Here is a 19,896-nt window from a genome sequence, read left to right as displayed (position 1 = left end):
ACATAAACTTTCATTGTCAGTTAAATCAATACAATGGCTAATATTCTTCCTAATCACAATTTGTCCTGTACAGGGGACTAAACCTGAATCTGTGCGATACTGATGAATGGCAGGATCCTGGATGAAATATTGACAGCAGAAGCAGCAAATTAAGTGGCTGCCACCAGAATTGCCAGCCAATTAAATAGCTTGGCAGCCTTGGCAGTGCCACTATTAGAGATGGCCACAGCTGAGGTTGCAGGAAGAAGGGGGTAAGTACCCTTAAAGGCAGGGTAAATCTTTTTTTAAATAAAAGTGCTAAGTCCAAACAGACAGACACCAGAAAGGGCAGTAATGAGCCATGCAGTGACAGTATCAGAGTTGTAGGGGGATGGGACTCATTCCTGTAGGAGGTACCTTCTGTGGGTCTTCGATCGACCATTAAGGAAGGCCATCACCACATAAGAGTTAAACCACTGGAAAACTACATCAGTTCACTTGGAGGCCTTGCCTTGCAGTGGGCAACAGCATGTCTGAACAAAATAAAATTGGAATCCAACCACCATTTCTTTCCCCTCCCCAAGAGGATTTTGTTTCATTTTCCAAATGCCAGTGGGCTATGAAGTGACAGTTATGTGGGAATTAATTGCTTTAATGACTTGTCATCCCTAGTTGCCAAACAGCTGCTCCTCCCATTAAGAATACGCCACAATTACAGGAGGATATCAGGCTCCCCTCCTGACATTTCTGTTGCCATTTATGAGACGTCCCAATTCCTTAGTCCATTTCCAGATACATGAGCAAATTTGGACCCAGTACATCCTGTCTAGCAGTGCAAGTTTACATCTACACAAACACTCTCTCTAACCTGCGTGGCTGCACATGCTCACAGCCACTCCAAATTCCGCGCATGGTGATTGGTGTTGTTGGCGCAGTGATCATGGCATTGTCTTCAAGTTCTGGAGGTTATTCCTATGCATATACCTCAGAGGCCACCATAGATGGAAAGAAAATTAGAGGGCACACTGATATGAGCTCACATTCCCTTACTTTCACACCAGTTTGAAACTATTAGTAACCAAATTTTCAAAGAGTTTACATATTGTCCAGTTTTTAATCATTTTCCCTCATTCTGGTAGAGCTAGGTTACCTGAATTCACATTTATGTAAATAAAGCTTGGTGATTGTCCATCAGAAAGTGCACAAAGGTGATTATTTACCTACCCTCTGATAGGGGAGCATCTCACTCCCATATGAATCTATTCCACTCCTATGTTATGAGGATTAGGTGAAAATCTCACCAAGCAGAAAACTTCAAGTAAAAATCTGCATGTTACAATTTCATAGCGTTACTCTAATCCTCAACCATGTCACAGGTGAAAAGTGCTCCCATTGTGAAGCTTATTCTGCAAATCTAAACCCATCATTGAATTTAATAAACCACCCTTATTAGATTGAGAATTGAGTTTATTCACAGCCATTATTCTCTTCTTGCCGCCATCCCTTTCCTATATGACACAGCACCATTAATAAAAAATGTCAAAACAGAAACATTATCCCTCGGAAATTCTGCGTTCACCAAGGGAAGCCTGAATGGGATCATCTGCCAAGCCTGGGATTTGAGATCAGATCTCCAGCTGGGGATCCAATGTTCCAGCTGGATTCCAAACTTATTAAATGTTCTTGGCAGGAGAAAAACTGTCGCACTATGTGCTGTAAATATAGTCTATAATCAATTCCTCTAATAAACTCTTTACTTTAAAAAACTTCTTACATCTGCATTTATACAGCATTTTGTTCAAGAAAGATATTTACGAATTTAATTTTATGAAAATTAATGCTGTATAAATGCAACATGCTTTAAAGCCACCTTTCAGCACAGCCTCTGTAACTAGCAGGGCCTTAGGGTACAGTAAGTGAATTCACATGTAAACTAATCTGTGTTCTCAAGGCTATTTGAACTCAAAAAAAAAGTGCTCGTGCATGGCTTCTCTATGATTATTTCTCCAGCCAGCAAAAAGTAAAGAAAAAATAGAAATAGAAGAAATAAAATAAAAAACAGAAAAGAAATAAGTCCAGGTCAAGCTCCCACGCTACCTATTTTAGTTTATAGCTAAGCAAAATATTTTCCATCACATAACTCTGAGAGTCACCCTTGTGGGAACCATATGATTTTTATATTGTTTCTGGGTGTGGGATGAGTAGTCACGTTTCCTAACTATAGGGTTCCAAAATATTCCCTTGCTTTCCAGAGTCCAATGTAAAATCCCACCAGGTCACTGAGTTTACGAACACCTCTGGGAAGACTTTAAGCTCATGGTCCTGGTGCTCCTAAGCATTGCAGTTACAGTTTCCCAGCTGGATTAAAATACTTTGTTTCTTTAACACGAATAGTGTTGCCATGGTTACACATTAAGAAGTGCACTTCAAGTATGAGGTGTTGATACAAATTATTACATTGTTCAAAGTTTGGGAGAAGATTTGTAGCTCTGGTGCTCATTGTTGCATCAAGACACAACACACTGCAGCACACCAGAACTGCAAAATGAGGAAGAAGAACACCTATACAATGTATTCGCCAAAAACGGATACCCCCGCAATTTCAGATGCCTAAGGGAAAGACAACGGAATGAGGACATACCACGACCCAAAGGACTAGCCACACTACCATACATCAAAAACATTTCTGAACTGACAGCTAGACTACTGCGACCACTAGGACTCACAGCACACAAACCAATACCCACTCTCAGACAACAACTCACCAGGACAAAGGACCCGATACCCAGCATGAGCAAAACCAATGTAGTGTACAAAATCCCGTGCAAGGACTGCACACAACACTACATAGGACAAACAGGAAGACAGCTAATGATCCACATCCATGAACACTAACTAGCCATAAAACGACATGACCAGCTATCCTTAGTAGCCACACACTCAGATGACAAGCAACATGGGTTCGACTGGGACAACACTACTATTATAGGACAAGCCAAACAGAGAACAGCCAGGGAATTCCTAGAGGCATGGCACTTAATAAGCACATCGACCTGGACCCAATATACCAGCCACTGCAGCAGACAGCTGAAACTGACAACTGGAAGCGGCAGATACAAATCACTATAAATGCCGGAGGAAAGATCATAGAAGCGCTTCACAGGAGGCTCCCAAGCACTGAGGATGTCACCTAGACAGGGGACAAAACGCCTGCAACACAAATTCCCAGCTCGGCGAACAGAACCACAACAAATTATTACATTATTCCATTGGAATATTGGGATTTGTGTGAAAGACAAAACAGGAAAAAAAAGCTATTCCCACAATCATCAAGTTGCTGCATTGAAAGAGATTTTCTAATGGAAGTTTGGAGTGGAGGTCAGGGGTATTCCTATAGGAAGAGAAGATAAATCACCCAGCTTCTCTTTCAAATCTCGTAGCAACTGAATGAAGAATCACAATTTGAAAAGCCATTTGCACTCTGAATCCCTCTTAGGCTTTGAATTTCACACACTGCAGGATGATCAAAAACAGGAAGCACATTTTAAGAGTGGTGCATGGTCAAAGACATGATTGAAATAATCAGAAAAAAATCTTTTTTTGAGACTTGACTGAATGCTGTTAGCCAAGCTGCTCTCACTCCCGTACGAATCTATTCCACTCCTATGTTGTGAGGCTTAGATGAAAATCTCACCAAGCAGAGAACTTTAAGTAAAAGTCTGCATGTTACAATTTCATAGCGTTACTCTAATCCTCAGCCATGTCATGGGTAAAAAGTGCTCCCATTGTGAAATGGTTGAAATAAATAGTTTACAAACACATGAAATAATAAACGTTTGAAAGATGGCACATCATGGGGATTAGCCATAATCATTCAGCTGATGTATATCGGCTTCTAGTATGAGCGCCCAGACACCTGACATTTATGGCATTCCTGACTCACCCAGTGTTTAATAAAGTATTCCTGTTGCTCAATGTGCACTTGAATCTTGTGTACAAACTGAATGGAAGGTGTGATAGAGTCTCACGCTATATGTTAATAAACGGTATTTTCAATAGGGAAGTTTGAATCATCATTCAAAACCTAAGTATCTATGTCAAAATTAATATGCAGCTGATGATGAGAATCTGAATTACATTTGGAAAATAAGGGGAATACTCAGCAAGTTGGAGAGAGAAAAAGAGAGTTAGCATTTCAGGTCAATGAACCCTTCAGCAGAGCCCGTCAATATCAAATAAGCACCGATGAAGAGGCCCATTCTTTCAAATTAGCTCGAGTGGTTGTACTTTGCAGATTATACTGTATCGCTGATCAACAGTTTTCTTCCTTGTGGGTTTTTTCTAGACAAGGTAATTGTTGCCACTCTGTTAAGCCTCTCTGATAAGTGCTTAAAGCTGTACTGGAATTTAGTGCTGATTGTTAGTGCTGCTATAACTCTTAGTTTATTTCATAAAACGTAACCAAGGATATGCCCATGAGCAGGTTCTGAAGAGGAGGAGAAGAGGTGACATGATAAATGTGTGAATACTTTCAATACTCAATTTGGATGATTCCATATGTTGTTATTTGTGTAGTTTATGTAGCAATGGAATCTTTTATCTTGGCCTGTCCATAGAAATCCATCTGCATTGACTACCTTACCGGAAGGAAACCAACACTAAACTTTTTCATGCTGCTGCAACCTGATGTAAATCTGATCTCTGGTGCAGATAGGGCCCAGTCAGTTACTGGGAAGATCACTTTGAACTTATATGCGGGAACCCTCTTATCACATTACCCAATCTTCAGACCACATAACAGTAAACTGGTAGCGTAAGCATTGCTCACCAGGACACAAGATGTTAAGTACATCTGGTAAAGTAGGAAAGTTCAACCCTCAACAACATGCTGGAAGAGCCTGTTAACAAGTTGGACTTGCATGATGAAGAAGATCAATTTAGTTAGGTGCACACTCAGTGTTTTGCAGCTGAGATCTCATTATTCATCCACTAAAATATTATTTTGAAAGTTAAATAAAATACTACAATTTCTGAAGTAAAAGAAAAAGTAAGGTATTATTCTGGGAAATACTAGCATGTATTTCGCAAGAAGTGAGCATTCAATTAATTTTATTTAGTGAGGAACCACATACAGTGTGAACAAAACAGTTTGTCATCGGAATTGATTCTAGAATAGTGAATTTTGTCACTTTGATGTGCTGCATTCCTCTTTATTGAAAATAAGCAACATCTTCTTAAAATATGGCCCAATCTTCTCATGTTTCGTTATAGATGTATGAATCTGCTGAAGTTCAAAACATGAATATACTCCATAAAGAATTAAGCTTGGAGTTTCCAATCACTCAATAGGGTTACAAATTGCACTCAAAATTGCACCAGTTTCAAGAAGCATCTTTTTTCTCAAGTTCCATTCAAATATGGTTATGTGGTACCTGAGACAATTTGGAATGGGTTTGTTGCAAAAGAAACAAATTTCTTTTTGAAAATGACTAAAAAATATAGCTTTTTTTGTCATTCATGGGATATGGTTGTTGCTGGAAATTCCACCATTTATTGCCCATTGTTAATTGCCCTTGAATTAATCTTGAGCTAGATCATTTCAGAGGGCTCTCAAAAATTACATTGCTCTGTACCTGCAGTCATAATTCAGCCGGATCAGTTCGGAATGGCAAAATTCTTTCCCAAGGGACATTAGTGAAAGAGAGATTTTTACATCTCAGCATTTCATGGTTAGTTAACTTTATTTTAATTCAGATTTTTTAAATTAACTGCATTTAGATTTCCCCAGTATGTCACTTATTTTCAAAATGAGCTCTGTTGGCACCTTATGGTATTTACCATGCCTGTCGATATTTAGTTCTGGGTAAGCAAGGGTTGTCTGACGTATCTTGCAGTCATCAATCATCCTTTGTCTTTCATTTGTTTTGGAGAAATTTAATGGTTGTTGATAGAGGATATATCAACATAAATAACAAAATACCTGCATGTTACAGCATGGCTCCTACCAACCAATTGTAGAATATTCAAGCAGTTTGGGAGATGGGAAGACAATGCAGATCAACCCTGTATCTTCTAATATAATTATATGGACCTCTGCATGCACAGCCCATCTCTAGGTAGGGTATTACACTTCTCCTCTTTTCTTAAGGCTTTTAGATTTATTGTCCAACATGTCAGGCATATGCTACAGTGTGCATTAGTGTACAGCAGCCAGTTTCTCAGTAAACCCTAAAAATAAACTGTTGAGATGTATCCTTGCATGTATAAAAAATGCTAAAAGGATAATGTTAAGATTCTCCTCAGAAGTTTGTAAACACAATGCAATTAGTTGAAACTTCCAATGGTGATTCATTCAGCCTTGGGCCCTGGTCCATATTCTGGCTGTAACTATATTCTAGCAGAATTTGTTTCTTAATCACCCATGGGACGTGGGCATCACTGACTGGGCCTACATTTATTGCCCACCCTTAGTTGCCCTTGAAAAGATGGTGGTGAGTTGCCTCCTTCAATAGCTATAGTCCATATACTGTAGATAAACCCACAATGCTCTAATGCTTGGGGAATTCCAGGATTTTAACTCAGTGACAGTGAAAAAAAAGGCGACATATTTCCAAGCCAGGATGGTGAGTGGCTTGGAGGGCACTTGCAAGTGGTGTTGTTCCCATGTATCTGCTGCCCTTGTCTTTCTAGATGCAAGTGGTTTTGGTTTAGAAGATGCTGTCCATGGAATCTTGGTGAATTTCTGCAATGCATCTTGTAGATAGTACACTGTGGCTGTTGAGCATCTTGGTGAAGGGAGTGGATGCTTGTGGGTGTGGGGCCAATCAAGCAACTACATTTTCCTGGATGGTGTCAGGCTTTTTGACTGTTGCTGGAAGCACATCCATCCAGCAAGTGGGTAGTACTCATTATTTCTTGAGTTATAAAGACATGCAAAGGATCGTGGAAACATAATTTGCATTTCATATTATTTGAAATTCTTGAAATTCTTCCTGCATTGCAATTGTATGGTCTATTTCAAGTAAAATATACTGAAGAAAATTATAATCAATCAAAAACATTTTTTTAAGAGTCATTTTCCAAAATCTTCTGTGCTCTGTGTTATCAAGGATACTGTGGCTCAGTGGTTAGCACTGCTGCCCTACAGGGTCCCAGGTTCAAGTCCAGCCTCGGGGAACTGTCTGTGTGGAGTTTGCACATTCTCCGTGGGATTTCTCCCGGTTTCATCCCACAGTCCAAAGGTGTGCAGGTCAGGTGAATTGGCCATGCTAAATTGCCTATAGTGTTAGGTGCATTAGTCAGAGGGAAATAGGTATGGGGGGGTCAGTGTGGCTGGTTGGGCCGAAGGGCCTGTTTCCACACTGTAGGGAATCTAACCTAATCTAACCAAATGAGGATTATGTGCAACACCCATCTGATGTGCCTCCAAACTGGGCCCACCAAGAACAAGGTAAACAGCCTGGAGAAGTCAGAACAATGGAGTAATGCAGGGATCAGTACTCAATACTCAGTCAGAAGTCATGTGACACCAGATTACCATCCAACAGGTTTGGACTATAACCTGTTGGACAACAACCTGGTGTCTTGGAGAAATTGGGGACTGCAAATACTGGAGAGTCAGAATCGAAAAGTATGGTGCTGGAAAAGCATGGCAGGTCAGACAGCATCCCGAGGTGCAAGGGAGTTGACATTATACTTCAATAAAACATCAATTTTCCTGCTCCTTGGATGCTGCCTGATATGCTGTGCTTTTCCATCGCCATACATTTTGGCGATAACTTAGTGTCGTGTTACTTCTGACTTTGTCCACGCCACTGGCACCTCCACATCATGAGCCCTAGTACAGTTCAAAACATAGATAAATAACCTGGCAACAACCACATCTTGCAAGTTCATCTGTGCTGATGACAAGATTCGGCATTCTGCATGCTGGACCAGATCCTTATAAAATTGTTGGATTTTTGCAGTATACGGAGTCTCACATTGAATCTCTCTAAAACCACACCCAGTATACTCCACCTCCACAATATCAGTGCCAAAGATGAAATGGATATCTACATGGATGGTCAGAGGTATCATCTCAACTAAATCGATTTGGGTGTGATTCCAGACAGAATTTTGACATTCTATGAGAAAACAACGGCAAAGGTTAAAATTGTAAACAACCAATTAACCAGACTCACTGGATCTAAGTGGGGCACTCCTGCAACAATGCTCTGGATCTCAGTATTTGTCCTAGCATTCTGTGCAGAGGAATAATGTGCACCTGTCTGACCTAGGTCATCACACATACATCCTTCTAATCTCAATAAGATGCAACTATGTACATCATAACTGGAATCATCAACTCAACACCACTCACCCACACAAGTACCATGAAACCGTATTGAAACTGTGAAGAAAACCCCCAGGCTGGTTGAAACCATCCATGTTGTACCTCACTTTCTACTCCTCAATAATCTGTTCACCCTGACTATTGTCCATCTCAGTGCTCCATATGGACCAACTTGCCTGAGCAAGACCTCCCAGCAGACATCCTTTGGATCAAGGAATGGGAAACATAGGAAATCACTAACAAGTTCCTCGTGATGAACCTCATTTGTCAAATGGCAAGCTTTGAACTCACACGAAGTAGTCCTTGTGGACAGGCTTAGCACAAATCCCTCATTTTGGAGAGTCTCACCAATCGTACATGTTAACAAGCAGATTTCCCTTAGCAGACAAATGAGAACATGATTGTCGGGCTCTGGGGTCAGCTTAAACCATTTCTACAAATCTAAATCAAATGTCTTGTGAGTGATAGGCATTTCTTCTGTCTTCAAACTGTCTGACTATAAGGGGTAATTGTGGCTTTTGGTACTGCATTTATGCTTTTGAGGGTCATTGTACAGATTTACAAATAAATTGTTACACAAGGGTTTCTTAATGGCATTTCTGAACTAACCCTTCCTTTCACTGCCTTATGATTTGCTGCATTTCCAGCTTTTCCCAGTTCTGCTGGAAGACCATTGATCTGAAACATTTGGTTTGATTATTAGCCAAAACTGGGAGCAAAGGTAGTAGCTGCTAGAATCAAGGGATGTAGCCTGTATGCCAGTTTCTGGGTTCCATGTCACCCTGAGTTACATTCCTAGAGACAGAATGGAAGGGAGGGGGGCAGCAGGTCAAACCAGTTAAGGGCCATTCAATGGAGGGCAACCAATTAGAAGTTAAAAATATCCATAGTCATTCAGGATTCTGATCCGTTGGACAGATACTCACCCACTATCCTACCCCCGGTTGGGCATTTTCCTTCCAAGATTTCTCCTGCCAGGAAAACTTAACCCAAATTCCTTTTGTAGTTTTATCATGCAAAGTTGTTATCATTGACTGCATGATGATCTTACTGTGTTTAATCTCAAGGTGAACATACCCAGTGTACAATGAATGACCAGTACATTTTAAAGGTTCAAATAGAAAAAGCTATCTGATTCTTATTATGTGCATTCTTTTGGCTGATGTATGTTCCAAGTGTCAAAAAATAAGTACATTTCAAAAAGGGCCATTACTTCTAATGCATAGGAATTTAAGACTCAGCAGAAATCCCATTAAGTAGAAAACCGTGCTGTCGCACAGGATGAGTTTAAAACATTTTCCTTGCCAAAACAATTTCTTGTGATTTTTAAGTTTTCCTTTGCACTGTCATTTCCTTCCTGGATATTTCAGGTGGAAGTATCCCAGGCCCTGAATGAAGAGGACCAAGGTGGGAAATTTGGGAGAATCATGTGAGAAGCCAGTGAGATCTTTCTCGATGTCAAGACCAACAACTCATAATTTCCAACCAAGTTCCGCGTGCCAAGACAAATTCATGCTCGTGAACAGCAAGAGGCCTGTTAATGGGAATTATTGCTCATTATCACTCTCATTCATTTCTACCTTACTCACATGCAGCCTCCCATTCTTCCAACTGCTGGATAGAACCTAGATGCTGAGAATTCCTGATTTGAAAGCCAGAGCATGTCTGAAAATGTGTTGCTGGTTAAAGCACAGCAGGTCAGGTAGCATCCAAGGAATAGGAAATTCGACATTTCGGGCATAAGCCCTTCATCAGGAATGAGGAGAGTGTGCCAAGCAGGCTAAGATAAAAGGTAGGGAGGAGGGACTTGGGGGAGGGGCGATGGAGATGTGATAGGTGGAAGGAGGTCAAGGTGAGGGTGATAGGCCGGAGTGGGGTGGGGGCGGAGAGGTCAGAAAGAAGATTGCAGGTTAGGAGGGCGGTGCTGAGTTTGAGGGAACCGACTGAGACAAGGTGGGGGGAGGGGAAATGAGGAAACTGGAGAAATCTGAGTTCATTCCTTGTGGTTGGAGGGTTCCCAGGCGGAAGATGAGGCGCTCCTCCTCCAGCTGTTGTGTTGTTATGTTCTGCCGGTGGAGGAGTCCAAGGACCTGCATGTCCTCGGTGGAGTGGGAGGGAGAGTTAAAGTGTTGAGCCACGGGGTGGTTGGGTTGGTTGGTCCGGGCGTCCCAGAGGTGTTCTCTGAAGCGTTCCACAAGTAAGCGGCCCGTCTCCCCAATATAGAGGAGGCCACATCGGGTGCAGCGGATGCAATAGATGATGTGTGTGGAGGTACAGGTGAACTTGTGGCGGATATGGAATGATCCCTTGGGGCCTTGGAGGGAAGTGAGGGAGGAGGTGTGGGCGCAAGTTTTACATTTCCTGCGGTTGCAGGGGAAGGTACCGGGAGTGGAGGTTGGGTTGGTGGGGGTGTGGACCTGACGAGGGAGTCACGAAGGGAGTGGTCTTTGCGGAACGCTGATAGGGGAGGGGAGAGAAATATATCCCTGGTGGTGGGGTCCATTTGGAGGTGGCGGAAATGACGGCGGATGATACGTTGTATACGGAGGTTGGTGGGGTGGTAGGTGAGAACCAGTGGGGTTCTGTCTTGGTGGTGGTTGGAGGAGCGGGGCTCAAGGGCGGAGGAGCGGGAAGTGGAGCAGATGCGGTGGAGGGCATCGTCGTTCACGTCTGGGGGGAATCTGCGGTCCTTGAGGAAGGAGGCCATCTGGGCTGTGCGGTGTTGGAACTGGTCCTCCTGGGATCAGATGCGGCGGAGACGAAGGAATTGGGAATATGGGATGGAGTTTTTACAGGGGGTAGGGTGGGACGAGGTGTAGTCCAGGTAGCTGTGGGAGTCAGTCGGTTTATAGTAGACGTCTGTGTTGAGTCGGTCGCCCGAGATAGAAATGGAAAGGTCTAGGAAGGGAAGGGAGGAGTCTGAGACAGTCCAGGTGAATTTGAGGTCGGGATGGAAGGTGTTAGTAAAGTTGATGAACTATTCAACCTCCTGTTAGTAAAGTTGATGAACTGTTCATCAACCAACTGACTCCCACAGCTACCTGGACTACACCTCCTCCCACCCTACCCCCTGTAAAAACTCCATCCCATATTCCCAATTCCTTCGTCTCCGCCGCATCTGCTCCCAGGAGGACCAGTTCCAACACCGCACAGCCCAGATGGCCTCCTTCTTCAAGGACCGCAGATTCCCCCCAGACGTGATCGACGATGCCCTCCACCGCATCTGCTCCACTTCCCGCTCCTCCGCCCTTGAGCCCCGCTCCTCCAACCGCCACCAAGACAGAACCCCACTGGTTCTCACCTACCACCCCACCAACCTCCGTATACAACGTATCATCCGCTGTCATTTCCGCCACCTCCAAATGGACCCCACCACCAGGGATATATTTCCCTCCCCTCCCCTATCAGCGTTCCGCAAAGACCACTCCCTTCGTGACTCCCTCGTCAGGTCCACACCCCCCACTAACCCAACCTCCACTCCCAGCACCTTCCCCTGCAACCGCAGGAAATGTAAAACTTGCGCCCACACCTCCTCCCTCACTTCCCTCCAAGGCCTCAAGGGATCCTTCCATATCCGCCACAAGTTCACCTGTACCTCCACACATATCATCTATTGCATCCGCTGCACCCGATGTGGCCTCCTCTATATTGGGGAGACGGGCCGCTTACTTGTGGAACGCTTCAGAGAACACCTCTGGGACGCCCGGACCAACCAACCCAACCACCCCGTGGCTCAACACTTTAACTCTCCCTCCCACTCCACCGAGGACATGCAGGTCCTTGGACTCCTCCACCGGCAGAACATAACAACACGACGGCTGGAGGAGGAGCGCCTCATCTTCCACCTGGGAACCCTCCAACCACAAGGAATGAACTCTGATTTCTCCAGTTTCCTCATTTCCCCTCCCCCCACCTTGTCTCAGTCGGTTCCCTCAAACTCAGCACCGCCCTCCTAACCTGCAATCTTCTTTCTGACCTCTCCGCCCCCACCCCAATCCGGCCTATCACCCTCACCTTGACCTCCTTCCACCTATCACATCTCCATCGCCCCTCCCCCAAGTCCCTCCTCCCTACCTTTTATCTTAGCCTGCTTGGCACACTCTCCTCATTCCTGATGAAGGGCTTATGCCCGAAATGTCGAATTTCCTATTCCTTGGATGCTGCCTAACCTGCTGTGCTTTAACCAGCAACACATTTTCAGCTGTGATCTCCAGCATCTGCAGACCTCATTTTTTAAGCCAGAGCATGTACCTGGATCTCCAGCTCACAGCTTGTTCCTCTGGAATTCCATCTTGGACATGCAGTGCCAACATGCCCATTATCCATAGACATTGTCATCTGTGCCAACCTTCCTGCCCCATCAAAGCAAATCTCTGATTCACTTACAGTATATTCCTGCACTGTAATGCTGAACTTTGGACTGCATTTGCACCTCTCATTGCCATGTTGCTGCAAGGACACATTCCTCACAGGGATATGCATCCAGCTCAAGGCTTAGACAAAGGCACATCACAGGGCTCACTCTCTTTGCTCAATAATTTTGTGCCAACCTGGATGCTCAAAGCATCCCTGCCTTGCCTTGCATTTTTGCACTTTGCCCCCTCAGCCACATCTTAAAGGCTCACAGTAATTCTGTCTTACTTTGCAGTTTAGCCAGACACAGAGCAAGGCAGTGGATCAGCCCTGTTAGCAATTATCAGTCAAGAGAGATTACATTTTGCTAAAAGGTACAGTGGCATATCAATCTCTCACTTGCAGCCAGGTGATTACCTGATATAGTACATACCAAACATACTACATCTACGTTAACTGATTGGCCATGTGTCACAGACTAAGGGAAGTAGTCCTCAGTCAAGTCACTGGAGACACTCTTCAGTCCGAGATTGCTGTACAGTAGGTCAAGGGCAGGTTCTGAGGTCAGTCCATGGGATTGAGTATGGTCAGGTGGCTGGTCGGGCTGGCATGGTTAGGATGCTTATACGTCTGTAGTCCAGGACACAGGGTAGAGCATTTACTGTGTTGATTCATCCTCATTTAAAGCTGAGAGTTTATCCAGACTGAAATATATTTGTATCAATAGGGGTTATTTCAGATTGATTCTGTTCATCTGAAATGAATCTGAAATGTTAAGTTCCAAAAGATTAATTCTTTTTTAAGCTTTTCAAAAATATTATACCATGTTGTTGAATGCTATGAAATAAATCAGCCATCTTATATTGCTTCTGCCAAGGATTAATGGCGTTAAAAGTTGAGGCATGGGGTGAATTTACATTTTCAGCTTATACTGTACCTAGTTTTCACAAAATCCCTGCAGTGTGGAAATGGGTCCTTTGGCCCAACAAGTCGACACTGACCCTCCAAACAGCATCCCACCTAGGCCTATCTTCCTACCATTACCCTGTAACCATACATTTCCCATGGCTAATGATTCTAACCCATACATCTGTGAACACTATAGGCAATTTACCATGGCTAATCCACCTAACCTGCACATCTTTGGAATGTGGGAGGAAACTGAAGCACCTGCCAGAAACCCACACAGACATGAGGATAATATGCACACTCCACATAGACAATTGCCTGAGGGTGGAATTGAACTCAGCTTCCTGGCACTGTGATGCAGCAGTGCTAACCACTGAGCCATCATGCCACCCTGTTTTTGACAGAAGGACACAGTTAAAATCACACAACACCAGGTTTGTTTGGAAGTACAAGCTTTCGAAGCACAGCTCCTTCATCAGCTAGCTGTCATTTTGACAGAAGGGAAATGAGACTCTAATTTCTATAATCTCTATTTCAGATGTGAAGACGTAAATCATCAGTTTCCTTTTTAAAAAGTTATACTCTGAATACTTCAATTATATTTTCATCTTTAAAGAATTGCAATTTTGTAATTAATCACTCATATTTGGTGCATTACAGGAAGAGCCAGGAATGGCAAGATATCAAATACATCCATATGAACTCATGAACAAACACATGAACCAAAGAAAAAATAGAAAATCTGAAATTGCAATGTCTTCATAGCCTCTGTGTCCAAACATAAATCTGTCATTAATTAGTTCGATGGTGCCTGGTTATGTGACTGCACTAATAGGCACAGCAGGGCAAGGCAGGGATGTTGTCAGCATGCAGGTAAGGATTAAGTAAGTGAACACTAAAAGAGCAATCGACCAGCCCTGAGATACAACCTGGTCCAATGCACAAGTTGAGTGCCTGTCCCTGCTGCATGGGTCCCTTTTACAGCCTATACTAGTTACTGGTGCACCCTGCAGTGCTAGTCTGTGTTTGCAGAGCTCAGTGCCAATGAATCAGAGAGAAGTGTCATGATGGTCATGAGGGGTTGGCAGATGCCCAATGCCAAGGTTTGTGGACATGGGGCATGCGTGGCTGGTGCCATTGAGTTGAGCCCTGAGATGCAGTTTGTTCGTGCATAACCTGGAGGTTATTTGGAGTAAGCGAAAACCTGCACCTGCTGTAAATTCTGCCAAGTTTTCACCATACCTGGCTATTTGGCATGTTTGTTAAGATAGAAAGTTGAATATAAATAAGGTGAGTTAGCTGTCAATAAGTCGTTTAACGAGCAACAATCCTCCTTAATAAGCAACTTGTCCATGTCTTCCACCTTGCCACTTGTCAAAAGCATAGAAGATGGAACGAGATGTTCTTGACATCAAGCTTGGCTTCACCAGACGTCTCACCTATAAATCTCACTATTTTCCACCCCTTTAAGATTCTGCCCATTAATTCTGTTACTTTGTCCTCAGAAGTTGCCTGACTGTTTAAGGTTTTCCAGCATTTGCTGTTTAAGTGCCAGATTACCAGCATCCACAGTACTTGCTGTTGTAATTTAGTTTTTAATGGTATTGATTAAAGGGTAAGTATTAGCGAGGACACTGAGATAACTTCCCTGCTCTTCTTCGCATTAGTGCCTTGTGGAATTTGACAGCCTTGTGGCAGGGCTGACATGGTCTCTGAGAAAATCAAGGAAAAAAGGAGCAGTAGAACCGAAAAGAACCAAGGTCAGGATAAATGGTATGTATTTATAAGATATTAGAAAAATGAAGGGGGTCTTACATCTTGAATTTGTTTTCTAAGACAACTTCTATTTTTCACACGTTTAGTGAATAATCCAAGAAATAAGCACCAGCAGCTTGGCCCTCCCTCATTCACATGCTGCTTCAGGTGAGAACTTGCTTTGGTCCTGGCCAACCTACATGAGCAGACCCCAGTCAGTGGAGCTTAGGTTCTGAGCTTTGGAGCTTGTGGAGCAGCTGATGTCAATGCAGGCACCTTCAAGAGGCTGAGAGCTTTGGACATCGAATGTTTCTGGATTTCATCACCCTGTACCGTATTGGCGTGCAGAGAAAGAAGGGGCAACTAACACAAAGTCAAATAGAAACAAGCAGGTTGTGCAGGTGCTTCCTAAGTGTATTTCACTGTCCAACTGGTATTCAGTTCTGAATACTATTGAGGATATTGTTTATTCTGGGTGACTGCACCTAGAGATATCTCCAAGGTTCAGCAGTATCTGGTTCAATAGTGCAATGGGAAACAGGATAGGGCGGCATGGTGGCTCAGTGGTTAGCACTGTTGCCTCACTCTGTCAGGGACTCAGGTTCGATTCCAGCCTCAGGCGACTGTCTGTGTAGAATTTGCACATTCTCCGCGTGTCTGCATGGGTTTCCTTCAACAATCCAATCCAAAGATGTGCAGCTCAGGTCAATTGGCTGTGCTAAATTATCCATAGCATTAGATGCATTTGTCAGGGTAAATATAGGGGAATGGGTTAGGGTGGGTTAATCTTCGGAGGGTCAGTGTGGACTTGTTGGGCTGAAGGGCCTGTTTCCATACTGTAGGGAATCTAATCTAAGTTTGGAAAGTAACATTGATAGAAGATTCCATAGATTAGCGATCTGAGAGATCTTGCTGCAAATGGAGCATTCCACAATGATATCTTGCCTCCTTGGTGCCAGAATGAAGGTACTGTAAAGTACTCTGAGGGGAGAGATCATGGTCCAGGTCAGAGCCATGTCTGCAGGAATTTGAAGGCCATATCAATATTAATGTCGCAAGTAGAAAGGATTGAAGACTTGCAAGTACATTTCTGGAACGTAGCAACAAAACTAGTAAACAGGATCTCAAAAGTAAAATCCCCCCACTCATTCGAGTACTGTGTAGAAAGTCAGAGGAAGTGAATGCATGGCTGACTGAATGAATGGTGCAGGAGGGAATATTTTAGATCCCTTGGGCAGTGGGGTCAGTTTTGAAGGAGATAAGACCCATGTACATTGGATGGGTCACACCTGCATGAACCAATATTGTTGTGGGGAAAACTACTTTCCCACTTATGCTCCACAGGCATGCACTTATACTCAAACCAGCATTAAACATTGGCCCGGTCTGACTCTTCCCGTTTGCAGATTCAAAGTGCCTCTTACTCTGGCTCCTGTTCGTGGCCTTTGACCAGAGCACCAGGAATAGGAGACCTTGCTTACAGTGACAATTGTTGTGGGGAATATCACCAGTCTCGGAGTCAGAATCAGGATTCAATGACAGAGTTTATTGTACAAAGAAACTGGAGCTCCAGGGAGAGAGAGAGAGAAAGAGAGAGACGTCCGGCAGCACGGCTGTCAGCTGCAAGCCTTCTCTTACCCTCGGAGCAGATGATATTTTATACATTTCATGGCATAATGGTCCAAATATTGAGTCTTTGTTTGTATAGCATGGTTTGTTTACAGAAAACATTACAGAGTCATTGTCAGTTTCAGCAGCTACGCAGAAGTCCATTGCTGAGAAGGAAGATCATGTTCCATCACTGCCAATCTAAGGTATTAAAACTTGTATACAAGCAGCCTCAGTCTCATTTCTATTGAAGGTGATGGCTGGACTCAGGCACTTCAGTGGGCAGTAGATGTTACTGATGTGTATTCTCTCCCCCACCCGCCTTCAACTAATTATCTATGTTCTGTGTCTATTGTGCTAATATTCTGTTGGCCTCAGGCTGTATCTGTGTGTGCTTTGCTGCACTTTTCCATGTAATGCTCAGCAGCCATCTTGTGTGCTCAGTGACCAACTTATGGCTCAGCAGCCATCTTGTGTCTCTGTGCCCGATGTCAGCGTGCCCCATGACAACTCCCACTTCAGTATCAATTCCATTCTGGGTGACTCGCAAGTTCTCTTGGGGAGGGTTTAAGCTAATTCGGCAGAGGAACCTGAAGAAGGACGGATAAACAAGATGCACGAAGAAGAGCAAGGAGCAGATTAACACTACATTAAAAAGTAGCAAAATCACCATATTCTTCCCACCTCTCATTGGTGGGACAACTGGTGATGGTTTAACCTGAGGGTCACCATGCCTCAGGCGAAGGGAGAAGTTGAGAAGGAGAGTCCTTCATGGCAACCTCAGCTGGTACTGAAATTGAACCCACTGTTGAAATCAGCCTGCATTGCAAATTGACTGTCCAGCCCACTGAGCTAACCAACAATAGTAAGATGGAATTAAATAAAGTAATTTAGACTGAAAACATTAGCTTGCCTTCTCTCCACGGATGCTAGCTGATCCATTGTGATTTCCAATATTTTTTTGGTTTCAAATAAAGAATAATTGCATTAAGGCCAAAATTAGGCTTACAATCCAGAGACGTATGTGCAAAAGATATGGACATAATGAATTTCAGGTGTAAACAGGCACAGGGGAAGATAATGTCATGACAAGAATGGAGATCTGGCTCATAAAAGGGCAGCAGGTTCCTAGATACAATGCATTCAAGATAGTGGGGAAAGGGAAGAAACATGGAGGAGAATGTTTCAGTACTGGAGAGAGAGGATATCCTGAAGAGGTCAAGGACAGAACCTGCTCAAGTAGAACCAAAAACAAGAGGTACCATTGCATTACTGGAACACTATATAGGCCACCAACTAGTGAGAAAGATAAAGAGGAGCAAATTTATGGAAATTACACAGAAGTAGGAAAACTATGGAGCTCATAGGAGTTCTGAGCCGAAAGATTAACTCTGTTACCCTTTCCACAGATATTGCTTAACTTGCTGAGTACTTCTAGCAGTTGCTGTTTTAATTTCAGATTTCCAGCATCTACAATGTCTTACTCTTGTACTAAATTGGAATGAAGACTGGTAGACAAATCTGTAATAGACTACCTTGAAAGAAAACATTGTTTTGTTCCTGCCAAGGTACATTTTCAAGAAAGATAAAGCTAGGAAAGCTCCTTTGATAAAGAAGGAGTTAGGAGTAATGTGAATCAGAAAAAGGGAGCATACAACAGATTGAGAGATTGCCAAAGGCATAGGGTATAGACTGGACAAGTCTGTAGAGATCTGATAGAAGGCAGTGATTGATGAATTTTGAGTAAAGTAACAGTGATTGGTGGAGATTGACAAGGTCAGAATGATGTATGGGTGGAAGAAGTTGCGGCCTGGAAGAGTTTTAATTTAGCAAAGTGGTGCTTAGAGGGATTGCATGCATACTTTTGAATCTCTCTGTCTTTCCCTTCACACCACTTGTCTTTCTGTTTTAGATTTGTGTTTGGACATCACCATTAAGCTACCAGAATGCAGTCTGTTGTTTTGTAACCTTGGTTTGTCCTGTGAAGCACTGAGGGGCTGCTTGCAATTGTTCTAGGAAATCATATATTCAGTATTGTTTTGTCGAAGGAGCCCTGGCAACGTTGTTGCTCAGATCCAATGATCTGGACGTGGCTATCAAATATGGCCAGCTTTATTCAATTCCAGTTTTCCGAAATTGAGATGAAAATTTGCCAGCTTGATTGTGAGCTGCTTTAGGAACTCCTCTTCTAGGCCGAGCTGCTTTTGGACTGAAACATTGCTTCTCTTTTTTTTGGACTAGGTGTATTTCCATCACCAATTGAGCAAGTCATTGATCTGCCTAGCAAGCATCGGTATCCTACATGGATCGAGTGATAGACATCATTCTGATCTTTGATTCAAACAGTTACCTAATCCAGGGGTGTCAGTACTTTCCAGATTCCACTACCTCATGGAATGACCTGCCTGATTTGCTCAAACATCCGTGATTGAGTATAAGCCTGTTCAGTCACATGAAGACCCATGGCAGTAACTCACAACCCTGAGGAGGCATCATCCTCAAATTGAAGGTCAGCCACAATGGCTCAGGAAGCTAATGAAGGAAAGAGTATTGGAAGATTTGATTCATAATTCAAGAGTTGAGAGAAGTGAACACATGGGTTATATTGTGGAAGTGGAAGTAATTAAGATAACATTTCAATTAAATGTATTGAAGCTATGTGAATACACTGAACAGATATTTAGTGTACTACTTCTAAATAAATAAAGACTTCCTTTTATTTTAAATCTTGCATGCCCTCAGGACATCCCTCATTGTCAGTGAACTGTTTCTGATATATAGTCACTGTGTAGTACAGGTACTGGATGTTTAGCATGCAAGAGATTTCTCTATTGGTGATAAAACACTACCACGACTACATAATCAATGAATGATTCAATGTTAGCCTCATATTTCTGATGTTATCATATATTACAGTAGCATTGATTCATTTTATTCAGACAAGATTTTTAATTTAA

The 19,896-nt window shown here is 43.1% G+C and overlaps 1 long non-coding RNA gene across 1 annotated transcript in view; it reads left to right on the top strand.

The window, feature by feature from the left end:
* The window catches only part of LOC132822725 (uncharacterized), a 30,322-nt gene extending 10,654 nt beyond the window's left edge, over positions 1-19,668 (top strand). The window contains exons 3-4 of the long non-coding RNA XR_009645467.1: positions 74-251; positions 19,181-19,668. This is a non-coding gene — a long non-coding RNA (uncharacterized LOC132822725). The remainder of the gene's footprint in view (positions 1-73; positions 252-19,180) is intronic.
* Positions 19,669-19,896: the final 228 nt, after the last annotated feature.

Source organism: Hemiscyllium ocellatum, chromosome 15 (assembly GCF_020745735.1).
Source record: "Hemiscyllium ocellatum isolate sHemOce1 chromosome 15, sHemOce1.pat.X.cur, whole genome shotgun sequence".
Taxonomy (NCBI): Eukaryota; Metazoa; Chordata; class Chondrichthyes; order Orectolobiformes; family Hemiscylliidae; genus Hemiscyllium; species Hemiscyllium ocellatum.
The sequence above is the reverse complement of the archived record's forward strand: the minus strand, read 5'-3'. Positions and strand labels throughout refer to the sequence as shown.